At 44.2% G+C, this 13341-nt stretch overlaps 1 pseudogene; it reads right to left on the bottom strand.

The window, feature by feature from the left end:
• Window positions 1-317: 317 nt before the first annotated feature.
• On the bottom strand, window positions 318-939 carry LOC123934163 (annotated as a pseudogene).
• Between the last annotated feature and the right edge of the window lie 12402 nt (window positions 940-13341).

Raw genomic sequence — 13341 nt, forward strand, 5'->3', positions numbered from 1 at the left:
TTCTGTCATTTATTTTTCTTTTTTAAAAGATTTTATTTATTTAAGACAGAGAGAGAGAGAGCACTTGAACGTGGGGGAGCAACAGAAACAGGCTCCCCACTGAACTGGGAGCCCAACATGGGACTCGATCCCAGGACCCTGAGATCATGACCTGAGCCGGAGGCAGACACTCAACCCACTGAGTCCCCCGAGGCGCCTCCAGACAATTCATTTTAATGGATAAATTAAAGAACACTTCGAAGCAGACACGACTGTCCCAAGTCCTTTCTTAGGTAAGAATTTCACAAACATTACTTTTTTTAATGTTTTCACAAACATTACTTTTGGGAGAGCTGGAGAGAACTGCCTCTTCTGTATGCCCCCCCCACCCCACCCCGAGAACCACTAGTGGTCTGCTTGAACTTGGGACCCTTCCCAAGGTCACGTTCTCTGGGCCTGCAGATGTCAGCCCCCGCATCTCCCTGTGCTCGTGGACTGGTTTGGTGATCCCCTGGGTGTCAGAATTCCTCCCAATAGCTTTATGGAATGCATCGATGAGGATAACCTCAAAGAATTTGTATGTGAACTCTTTGCCAACCCAGTAAGATCTGAAGACTGTCTGAGCCCCATTGTGGTGTCCAGCTTGCTCCTCTGCAACAGACTGAAGGCTTCAGGCATTTGAGCTGGTTAACACCAGGATGGACAGGCTTGCTGCAGCTCTCGCCCTTGGGCACTGGGTGGCCACCATGTCTCGCAGAGGTCTTATGTAGGATATAACATTGCTTGCCCTTGTATCCCAGTCTGCATGCTTGATCAGGCTGGGTTGTGTGCGGGGTTGAGGGGAGGTGCTGTGAAGGGCAGAGAGCTGGTGGTCCTCCCAGCATTGTACCCCAAGAAGAAAGTACATTACACCAACTGCGTCTTCCTCCGTAGCTCCTGGACCTACTTGGAACCACCCATCTTGGCTTAACTTTTCGCTGATGGCTGCCCCCAGATTCAAAGGAAAGAGCTTTTCTTCCCAGCAGAACCCCTGCTTTGACTTAAATTTTTGGTGATGTGTTTTTGGGCCAGGTATACAGTGTTTATCACTGACGAAGGTAAGCTTCCTGGTTTTAGACAAAAGAAATTTTGGTTCCTAAGGATTTCACTATCCGCAGACTTCTACAGCAACCCTCAGCTTTTCTTCTTTCTTCCTCTCACCCGGGAGAGGTTCTTTGAACAGAAGAAATGCCTGCATTTCACCAGATTCAAGCTATTTAACGAGAGGCTATTTTTGCTAATCTTTTGGATTAGTTTTTCTAACTGCCAGAGGAACGGCGCCTTAAAAAGGAAATGTTTCTGCCCTAGAACTTATACTCACTCCGTTTAAAATAGTCATGATCAGTTAAAAAAAAATAATGCCATGCAAGTACCCAAAAGATTTACCACAAAACTGGTCCGGCCAGCTAAAAATAACCTCTAAACAAATAACAAAACCTGGGCGAGACCCCACAGAAGAAACCAGAGCCAGCAGATCCCGCAGAAGTGAGGACCTCTGGGCTGAAGGACAGACCAGCTCTTGGCTTAGTTTGATCTGGTTCAAGAATCAAAAGCAGAGGCAGGATACCAAAAGCTAAGCAACGAAAGCAAAAATAGACTACATCACACTAAAAATGTTCCATACAGCAAAGAAAACGACCAGCAAAATGAAAAGGCCACCTATGGAATATGGGGGAAAAACTATTTGCATCCCTCTGATAAGAAGCGGTTCAAGTCCAAAAGCTACAAAGAACTCACACAACTCCATGGGCAAACAAACAAATCCAGTTTAGACCTGGGCAGAAGAAACCACAGAGACATTTTTCCAAAGCAGACAGACCAGTAGGTGGTCAACATAGATGTGAAAAGGTGCTCAACATCGCTCATCATCAGGGAAATGCAAACCATCCGACTCTTGATCTCAAGGTCATGAGTTCAAGCCCCATGTGGGGTGTAGCGATGACAAATAAAATAAAGTTAAAAAAAAAAAAAGGAAATGCAAAGCACAACCACAATGAGATCTCACCTCACATTTATTAGAATGGCTGTCATCCAAAAGACAAGAGATAACAACAAGAAACCTTAGCAAGGAAGCGGGTAAAAGGGAACCTTCCTGCTCCATTTGTGGGAATGTAAATTGCTGCAGCCACTAAGAAAAACAGTATGGAAATTCCTCAAAAGACTAAAATAGAACCACCATATGATCCAGCACTCCCACTACTGGGTCTACATCCAAAGGAAATGAAAACAGGATATTGAAGATACATCTACACTCCCGTGCTCACTGCAGCATTATCCACAATTGCCGAGATGTGAAAGCACCCTAAATGTCCATCAGCGGTCGCGTGAATAAAGAAGATGAGAAGTACATACACATCCATGCAATGGAAGGGTATTCAGCCAGGAGAAAGAAGGAAATCCTGTCATTTGTGGCAACACGGATGGCACTTGAAGGCGTTACGTGGAGTGAAATAAGTCAGACAGAGAAAGACAGAAGACAAATACTACGTGACATCACTTATATGTGGAATCTTAAAAAAAAAAAAAAAGTCGAACTCATAGAAACGGAAAAGCAGAAAAGTGGTCGGGGCTGGGAATACTGAGATGTTTGTAAAAGGGTACAAACTTTCAGCCCTAAGATAAATAAGGTCTGGGATTCTAATGTATACATAGTGACTGTAGTTGAAAGCACTGTATTGTATAATTGAAATCTGCTAAGAAAGTAGAACTTCAGTGTTCTCACCAAATACACACACACACACACACACACACACACACACACACACACACACGGTGATGGATGTCCTAATGAACTAGATGGGAGGAAATCCTTTATCATGATGTATACTTTATTTTTTAAGATTTTATTCATTTGAGAGAGAGATAGAGACACAGAAAGCACGAGCAGTGGGGAGAGGGAGAAACAAACTTCCTACTGAGTAGGAAGCCCGACTCAGGGCTTGATCCCAGGACTCAGAGATCATGACCTGAGCCAAAGGCAGATGCCCCTATACTTTATTTTTTTATTTTTATTTTTTTGTCCCTATACTTTAAATATCTTACAACTTTATTTGTCAGTTATACCTCACAAAGCTGCAGGCATGGAAACTGATGTGAAATTTATTCCTGTGGTTGCAAAAATGCAACAGAGCTTTTCAAAGCCTTGTGCAGAAAGGTACCAAAATACATAAATGTTAACGTCAAGAAATCTCCCTTGAGCAGAGTTTTTTGGTTGGTGGGAGGGGTTAGGAAATGGGGTGCTAGTAGGTGGGACAATTCTTAGTGTGCAGGACTGATGTAGGCATTGTAGGATGTTTAGCTTCTCTGGCTCTTTCCCTCTCAATGTCAAAGGCACTTCCCAAGTCACAGAATCAACCAACAAACACCTACATTTCCAAATGACCCCTAAGGGTGAGTCCAGCTACCCACTACCCTGTGCTAAGAACCACTGAGTGTGGCATGTCTGTCCGTAACTTAGGCTTCCCTAGCTCCCATCCTGTTACTCCATTTCTCCCCTTTAACTGGCTCTAGCATAGAATTAAATGGCTTCATTAAGCACTTTATTGAGATACAACTTATATACCATAATATCCATCCATTTAAAGTATACAATTCGGGGCCCCTGGCTGGCTCCGTTGGAAGAGCACATCACTCTTGATCTCAACGTTGTGAGTTCAAGCCCCACAATGAGCATAGTGATTACTAAAAAAAATTTAATAAAATCTAAAATAAAGTGTACAATTCAATGGCTTTGGTATATTCAGAGTTGTGCAACCATCACCATAATCAAATTTAGAGCATTTTCATTACTCCAAAAAGAGAGCAACATCCACATATGGACACCACGCCAAGTTAGTCTGCTTCCCTTCTCTAAGCTTGCGGGCCAACACAACATGGTAAAGTTCATCGGAGAGAAAAGGTAGTCAGGTCTGTGTGTGTGGTTATGTTTGCTCTCTGATCCCCACAATGGGCCTCTGTAGCAGCAAGGTAGGAGGTGATTATCTTGGCACTTTGGGGACATACTCTCTAGGAAGTACCAACCTGTGCTCCAGGCATGCTTCCCTCTGAGAAGCAGTGGGTCAGAAATGGGGGCCCCAGGTCTGCAGACATCCCTACCAGCAAAACACCCATTGTACACTAAGGGTGTGTCATCCTGGGCTGTTATAATGAAACACCACAGACCAGGCAGCTTGAACAACAGACATTTCTTTTTCACTATTCTAGAGGCTCCAAATCCAAGATCAAGGTGCTGGGAGGTTCCGTCCTTCGTGAGGGCCATCTTGCTGGCTTGTAGATGGCCACCTACTTGCTGTGTCCTCACATGGCAGAGAAACAGAGTGCACTTTGGTCTCTTCCTCTTCTTATAAAGACAACAATCCCTTTTTCTTGTCTGATTGCTGAGGCTAGGACTTCTAGGACTATGGTGCACAACAGTGGTAAGAGTGGACATCCCTGCTGTGTTCCTGACCTTGGGGGAAAAGCACTCAGTTTTCCCCATTGAGAATGATATTCGCTGTGGGCTTTTTGTAGATGGCTTCTACGATATTGAGGTATGTTCTCTCTATCCCTACACTGTAAAGAGCTTTAATCAAGAAAGGATGCCATACTTTCTCAAAGGCTTTTTCCACATCTATTAAGAGGATCATATGGTTCTTGTTCTTTATTTTATTAATGTAGTATATCACATTGATTGATTTGTGGATGTTGAACCACCCTTGCAGCCAAGAATAAATCCCACTTGGTCGTGGTAAGGAATAGTATTAATGTACTGTTGGATCCCACTGGCTAGCCTCTTGGTGAGAATTTTGGCAACCATGTTTATCGGGGATATTGGTCTGTAATTCTCCTTTTTGGTGGGTTCTTTGTCTGGTTTTGGGATCAAGATTATGTTGGCTTCATAGAACAAGTTTGGAAGTTTTCCTTCCATTTCTATTTTTTGAAACAGCTTTAGAAGGATAGGTATTAATTCTTCTTTAAATGTGTGATAGAATTCCCCCTGGGAAGCCATCCAGGCCTGGACTCCTGTGTTTGGGGAGATTTTTTTAACACTGCTTCAATTTCCTTGCTGATTATGGGTCTGTTCAGGTTTCCTATTTCTCCTGTTTCAGTTTTCGCAGTTTATACTTCTCTAGGAATGCATCCATTTCTCCCAGATTGCCTAATTTGTTGGCATATAGTTCCTCATAACTTATGAGTGTTTGTTTATCTTCAGTGTTGGTTGTGATCTCTCTTCTTTCATTCATGTTTTTATTTATTTAGTTCTTTCTCTTTTCTTTTGGATAAGTCTGGCCAGGGGTCTATCTTATCAATTCTTTCAAAGAATCAGCTCCTAGTTCAGTTCATCTGTTCTATTGTTCTTTTGGCTTCTATTTCATTGATTTCTACTCTAATCTTTATTCATTCTCTTCTGCCACTGGGTTTAGGCCTTATTTACTGTTCTTTCTGCAGCTCCTTTAGGTGTAAAGTTAAGTTCTATATTTGAGACCTTTCTTGTTGACAACAAAAAGAAATAAAGGGCATCCAAATTGGTAAAAAAGAAGTCAAATTCTTATTCTTCACAGATGACATGATACTCTATGTGGCAAACCCAAAAGACTCCACCCCCAAATTTCTAGAACTCATACAGGAATTCAGCAAAGTGCCAGGATATAAAATCAATGCACAGAAATCAGTTGCATTTCTATACACAAACAATGAGACAGAGAAAGAGAAATTAAGGAGTCGGTCCCATTTACAATTGTACCAATACCCATAAAATACCTAGGAATAAACCTAACCAAAGAGACAAAGGATCTATACTCAGAAAACTACAGAACACTCATGAAAGAAACTGAGGAAGACACAAAGAAATGGAAAAATGTTCCATGCTCATGGACTGGAAGAACAAATATTGTTAAAATGTCTATGCTACCTAGAACAATCTATATATTTAATGCAATCCCTATCAAAATACCATCAACTTTTTTCACAGAGCTGGAACAAATAGTCCTAAAATTTGTATGGAACAAGAAAAGACCCCAAATAGCCAAAGGAATGTTGAAAAAGAAAACCAAAGCTGGTGGCATCACAATTCCAGACTTCAAGCTCTATTACAAAGTTGTAATCAACAAGGCAGTATGGTGCTGGCACAAAAACAAACCCATAGATCAATGGAATGGAATAGAGAGCCCAGAAGCTGGGTCTCAACTCTATGGTCAACTGATCTTTGACAAAGCAGGAAAGAATATCCAGTGAGAAAAAAGACAGTCTCTTCAAAAAAGCGTATTGGGAAAATTGCACAGCCACATGCAGAGGAATGAAACTGGGCTGTTTCCTTACACCATACACAAAAAATGGACTCAAAATGGATGAAAGACCTAAATGTGAGATAGGAATCCATCAAAATCCTTGAGGAGAGCACAGGCAGCAAGCCCTTTGACCTCGGTTGCACAATTTCTTGCTAGGCACGTCTCCGAAGGCAAGAGAAACAAAGGCCAAAATGAACTATTTGGGACTTCACCAAGACACAAAACCTCTGTACAGCAAAGGAAACAGTCCACAAGACCAAAGGACAACTGACAGAATGGGAGGAGATATTTACAAATGTCTTATCAGATAAAGAGCTAGCACCCAAAAATTTATAAAGAACTTCTCCAACGCAATACCCAAAAAATAAACAATCCAATCAAGAAATGGGCAGAAGACATGAACAGACATTTCTCCAAAGAAGACTTACAAATAGCCAACAGACACATGAAAAAATGTTCAACATCACTTAGCATCGGGGAAATACAAATCAAAACCACAAGGAGATAACACCTCACACCAGTCAGAACTGTTAAAAGTAACAAGTCAGGAAATGAGAGACGCTGGTGAGGATGCAGAGAAAAAGGAACCCTCTTTACTGTTGGTGGGAATGCAAGCTGGTGCAGTCACTCTGGAAAACAGGTTCTTAAAAAAGTTGAAAATAGACCTACCCTACCACCCTGTAATTGCACTGCTGGGTATTTACCCCAAAGATACAAATGTACTGATCCAAAGGGGCACCTGCACCCCAATGTTTATAGCAGCAATGCCACAATAGCCAAACTATGGAAAGAGCCCAGATATCCATCAACAGATGAATGGATAAAGAAGATGTGGCATGTATATACAATGGAATATTACTCAGCTATCAAAAAGAATTAAATCTTGCCATTTGCAATGACATGGATAGAATTAGAGGGTATTATTAAAGAAGTCAGTCAAAGAAAGACAATTATCATATAATCTCACTCATATGTGGAATCTTAGAAACAGAACAGAGGATCACAGGGGAAAGGAGGGAAAAATAAAATAAGACAAAATCAGAGAGGGAAACAAATTCTAAGAGACTCTTAATCATAGGAGACACACTGAAGGCTGCTGGAGGGGAAGTGGGGGGGAGGACGGGGTAAGCGGGGGTGATGGGCATTAAGGAGGACACTTGATGTCATGAGCACTGGGTGTTATATAAGACTGATGAATCACTGAGCTCTACCTCTGAGACCAATAATACGCTATATGTTAATTAATTAAATTTAAACAAATAAATAAAAGACACTAATCCCATCCTGGTGGCCCCACGCCTCATGACCTCACTTAAAAATAACCACCTCCTAAAGGCCCTATCTCCAAACAGCTTCACAATGGAAGTTCGGGCTTCAACCTATGAATGGGGGGAGGGCAGCGGGGCACGCAATTCAGTCCGTACAGAGGGTTAAGTTCTGTAGCTGGGGAGACAGGGTAGGCACTCCACCCTCAGGAATAAGAGAGCCAGAGACAGAGAGGGTGGGGAGGTCTTTCCGTAACCAAGGAAGAAAGACAGTCTGGGGCCATGGGGCACTTCATCTAGCTGGGTCTCTTGACTCCACAGCCGTGGTCATTTCTCCTTAAAAGTTGCCCCCCCTTTTTTTTAAGTTTTGTTTGTTTGTTATGCATTAAAATACACCTCACATCAGGAACATTAAGTCCATGACATTGAAAGAGACCTCAACACGCAAAGGCAGTTAAGGGTGGGCTTGGGTGTCAATTTCCCCCCGGAGCCGTGGATGCCCCAGACAATCTCGGGCCCTGCTCGCCATGTATCCCTAGACGGTCACAATGAAGTGATGAAATGAGGACGTCTGATTCTTACTGCAAATCCCGGAAACCTCAGATTACTACTGCCAAACATTTTGAGCCATGGCCCGTCTGCTTTTAGTCTGTCGTACGTTGGGTCAACGAGCCAAATTCTGTCATCTGCTCTAATTGTTTCAAGGATGTGAGTGTTTCCCTAATGAGCCGACCTCACCACTTTTATGAGCCCCACAGAGCCCAGAACAGGGGTCAAGGGGATGGAGGGCACGATTACTAATAGCTGACCGTACTTTATGAGACATAAACATCCAGGATCATCCAAACCTAGCCAACCTAACCTTTTCTGCTGCCGTTTTGAAGAGCGTGCTGTGTTTTCAGACTGAAAAAGTTGCCTTATCCTAAGCATGCTGACACTCTGTCATGAGGTAGGATAGAGAAGGCATTCCTTCCCAGACCATCTCCCGGAGACGGCTCAGGCCAGGCAGGAAAGCATTCACTTCCTGCCCATGAATGTGACACGCATTAGGTCACATGAGGAATAAGTTCCAAATCCTATTTTTGGAGGCGACAAGCGGGAGGCCAAGCTGGAAGCCGGAAGGAGCTCAAGGATTGCTTGGTAAAACCCACAGGTCTAGGGGGACAACAGCTCCCAAGACCTGCCTGGATTCTTCAGGCTGTCCTCTCTCACAGTTTGAGTCCCCAAGTGGCTCTAGAGGGCGGCATTACAGGATGTTCTCATGAACCTTCAAGTCCCATCGCCAGAGCCAAGGTCAGACTTTCAACCTGCGCGTGTTTTTCCTTTGGAATGTGCTAAACCAGGGTGCGCCCTCCTCTCCCTACACCACCGGCTGCGACGACAAGTCTCAGGGAAGCTGAGAGTTTTCAAAAGGGGCAGGGTTGAAAGAAACTTTAAAACCAATTGCCGCTGGACAATAAAATGCTTAGAGCTGAGAAGGCCCAGCAGTTCTACATTAAAAAAAGAAATATAGGGGCGCCTGGGTGGCTCAGTGGTTTAAGCCACTGCCTTCGGCTCAGGTCATGATCTCAGGGTCCTGGGATCAAGTCCCACGTCGGGCTCTCTGCTCTGTAGGGAGCCTGCTTCCCTCTCACTCTCTCTGCCTGCCTCTCTGCCTACTTGTGACCTCTCTCTGTCAAATAAATAAATAAAACTAAAAAAAAAAAAAAGAAATATATATATGTATATATATACACACACACACACACATATATATATTTAAGATTTTATTTATTTATTTGACAAAGAGAGAGATCACAAGTAGGCAGAGAGGCAGGCAGAGAGAGAGGCGGGAAACAGCTCCCCACTGAGCAGAATCCGATGTGAGGCTTGATCCCAGGACCCTGAGATCATGACGCGAGCGAAAGGCAGAGGCTTAACCCACTGAGCCACCCAGGTGCCCCTAAAATATATTTTTTAAGTCTACAGAATCCTGTAAAGACAAAGAGAGGACGCCACTCTTGCAGACCTTCCGTGTACCTGGCCCTGTGCTCAACTTCCACATCCTCCTTCCAGAGAGAGAAGGACACCTGGCTGGCTCAGTCAGTAGAGCATGCAACTCTTGATCCCGGGGTCGTGAAGGGTTTTCCCGGGATGGTTAATTTTACGGGTCGACTCTTCTGGGACCAGGACCAGAGACCTGGTAGGACGTTGTATCTGGTGTGTCCAGCGAGGCTGTTTCCTGACAGATTAGCGTTTGAATCGGTGGACCCACAGAGATCTGCCCATACCCATGGGGGCAGGCAGCATGGGCCTAAATAGAACAAAAAGGCAGAAGAAGGGCAGATTCTCTCTTCTGGAGCAGGGACGGGCATCTTCTCTCGTCTTCAGACCCCAGAGTTCTTGTTCTGGTCTTGGGGTGTTCTGTCCCCGGCTTTTCCAGTTCTCTAGCTTGCAGAGAGCCTATCGAGGCCCATCTCAGCCTCCAAAATGGCGGAAGCCAATGCCTGTCGTCAATCTCCTCTTTTATGCCTTCTGTACACTATCAATTCCGTTTCTCTCCAGAACCCTAATACACTCATGAATACAATACAAAGCGAGAGGCTAAGACAATCCGTGCTTGAAGAGCAAAAGCTTACAGAAAATCATGTGCAAACTTGTGATACCCTTTCCTCCCACTTCGAGAGAATAGTGCTTTTGTCTTAGTTTGATGGTGGGGGAGGATGGGCAGGGGAGGTTAAAATTAAAGTCACACCCTCTAATATAGTCAAGATCTTCATAACCCAAAGAAGCAAAATTGTCACATGTATGTCTGTGGCATGCCTTCTGCCCAATCGAACTTCCCACGATAGAAATGTTCTTTCTCTGCATTTTCACGGCTGTGGCCGTTAGCTGCATGTAGAGATACGAAGCATTAGAAAGGTGGCTGGTATGACTGAGGAACTGGATATTTTTAAAGTTTATTTTAATTTAAATATGCAGTAGGAGCTACTGTTTTGGGTAGTATCAGTAATTTTCATGACTTTAGGTTCATTCAAGTTGTTTTGTGTTGTTCTCGTTTGTAAATCTTGGACAGCCAGGAGAAAGTCTGAGGCTAACATGGCTGATAGAGCCTGAGGTTAGAAAAGATTCAAGACAAGGGCGCCTGGGTGGCTCAGTGGGTTAAGCCGCTGCCTTCGGCTCAGGTCATGATCTCAGGGTCCTGGGATCGAGCCCCGCATCGGGCTCTCTGCTCAGCGGGGAGCCTGCTTCCCTCTCTCTCTGCCTGCCTCTCTATCTACTTGTGATCTCTCTCTGTCAAATAAATAAATAAAATCTTAAAAAAAAAAAAAAAGGAAAAGATTCAAGACAAAGGGGGGGGATCTGGCTTTCATCCTTGGAGACCTTGCCAATACGAAACAGTGTTGCCCTCTCTAGACAGAATCTGGGTTCATTGATGTGACCTTTCTCATGTTCACAATCAGATAATTAAATAGCAGGGGCGCCTGGGTGGCTCAGTCATTTAGCATCTGCCTTTGGCTCAGATCATGATGCCATGGTCTTGGGATCGAGCTCCCTGCTCAGCCGGGAGCCTGCTTCTTCCTCCTCCCTCTGCCCACCTCTCCCCCTCTCTCCCTGCTCATGCTCTGTGTGTGTGTCAAATAAATAAATAAAGTCTTAAAAAAAAAAGAAAATCAAATAGCAAATGTCAGTAGCTTTATAACAGCAAAGACCTTCTTACTCCTCCATTAACAACTGCTTAGACCTTGTTTCTTTCACTCATTATTTAATGAGGAACAAATATGAGCTGCTTGGCTCTGAGAGGACAGCAGGCTTGGTTTTATTTGATTTTATTTTTTAAGATTTTATTTATTTACTTGCAAGACAGACATCACAAGTAGGCAGAGAGAGAGGAAGGGAAGCAGGCTCCCTGCCAAGCAGAGAGCCCGATGCGGGGCTCCATCCCAGGACCCTGGGATCACGACCCAAGCCAAAGGCAGAGGCTTTAACCCACTGAGCCACCCAGGTGCCCCTATTTGTTTTAAGTAAAGTAATCTCTACACCCAACATGGAGCTGGAACTCATGACTCCGAGATCAAGCGTCCCGTGCTCTACCACTGAGTCAGCCAGCTGCCCCCCAGGGCTGGGTTTTACTTTCTGCTCTGTCTCCAACACCTAAAAGGATGACTTACACAGTAGGTGCCCAATGACTATTTCCTGGATGTTGAATGACTATCTTGAAAGGAAGTGACCAGGAAAAAAAAAAAAGCGCCCAGCAAATGGTTTAAATCGTAATTCTGCCACTTATGAGCTCTGCGAACTCAGCTTCGTGTCTTCAGCCATAAATGAGAACCCCCGTGTTTCAGGATCGTTCTGAGGATTGTAGAGAGCGGTCCACTGGCAGTCCCTGCCTCACCGCTGGGCAGGGGTAGGAGCTCAACGAAATGGCTATTTGCTATCGAAATAGTCAGATGGCAGCTGAAAAGTTCTTTGGAGTTAGAGGACAGAACTGTTAGTTTCTCTTTTAATAAAACATCTCATTCTGAAGCATCTTAAAAGAACAGCCAATCTGGCGAACTACATGCATAAAAATAGGAGCCTGGTAACATGAAGATGAGTTTTTTGTTTTTTTTTTTTTTTTAAGATTTTTTATTTATTTGTCAGAGAGAGAGAAGGAGAGAGAGAGCACAAGCAGGCAGAATGACAGGCAGAGAGAGAGAGAAGCAGGCTCCCCGCCGAGCAAGGAGCCTGATACAGGACTCAATCCAAGGACCCGGGGATCATGACCTGAGCCAAAGACAGCGGCTTAACCCACTGAGCCACCCAGGCATCCCTGAAGATGAGTTTTATTATAAAGAAAGTCATGCCAGGTTTTGTGACCTTGCAAAATTTATGTGAGCAGCTCTGAGTAACTGTATTTCGAATCAAGCCGGAGAAAGGGAGCAACATCCTAGCAATTCTTCCCCAAGAGAATAAAACGGAAACATCTAACAAAGGAAGCCTGGAGTTTATTCAAACAAGCTGCTTTATTTTAATAAGTCCTAAGTGGTACTCAGAACATTTCCAAGAAATTAAATAGCTTATCTGCTATTTATATGCGCTCTATTATCACAATTTATCATTTAAGAAAATTCCCTGACAGATCTTTTACAAAAAGGCACTGCAAGGAGCAGTAATTCACTGAGGATGCAGAACAACAGTATGTCCCAATATTTTAACGAATGCCGACATTTTAAAAGCATTTCACTACGAGCTACAGAAAGAAATCTAAAGTTGCGAGTTCTATAGTGAAAACTTGGCTCGTTCCTGTGGCAAATTTCCCCGTCAGGGTCTCCAAGAGGCTCTCACACATGGGTCAGGCTCAGGACGAACCCACTGTGGTCCAAGAAGAGTCACCACAGTCCTATGACCCGACCGATCCAAAGGGACCCACTGGGGCTGAGCAGCCCCAGGAAGCTGCTTGCATCCCTAGGCATAATTTAATTCTCTGACAAGCCCTCTCAGAACAAAACCACTGCTCTTACCGATACTGTGCGAAAATGTGGTGTCAGGGATACATGGGTGGCTTGGCGGGTTAAGTGTCTGACTCTTGGTCTCAGCTCAGGTCTTGACCTCAGGGTCAATAGCTCAAGCCCGGCATTTGGCTCCATTTAAAAAAAAAAAAAAAAAAGAGGGGCACCCGGGTGGCTCAGTGGGTTAAAGCCTCTGCCTTCAGCTCAGGTCATGATCTCAGGGTCCTGGGATGGAGCCCCGCGTCGGGCTCTCTGCTCAGCAGGGAGCCTGCTTCCTCCTCTCTCTCTGCCTGCTTCTCTGCCTACTTGTGATCCCTCTGT

The sequence above is a fragment of the Meles meles genome, chromosome 21 (assembly GCF_922984935.1).
Source record: "Meles meles chromosome 21, mMelMel3.1 paternal haplotype, whole genome shotgun sequence".
NCBI lineage: Eukaryota > Metazoa > Chordata > Mammalia > Carnivora > Mustelidae > Meles > Meles meles.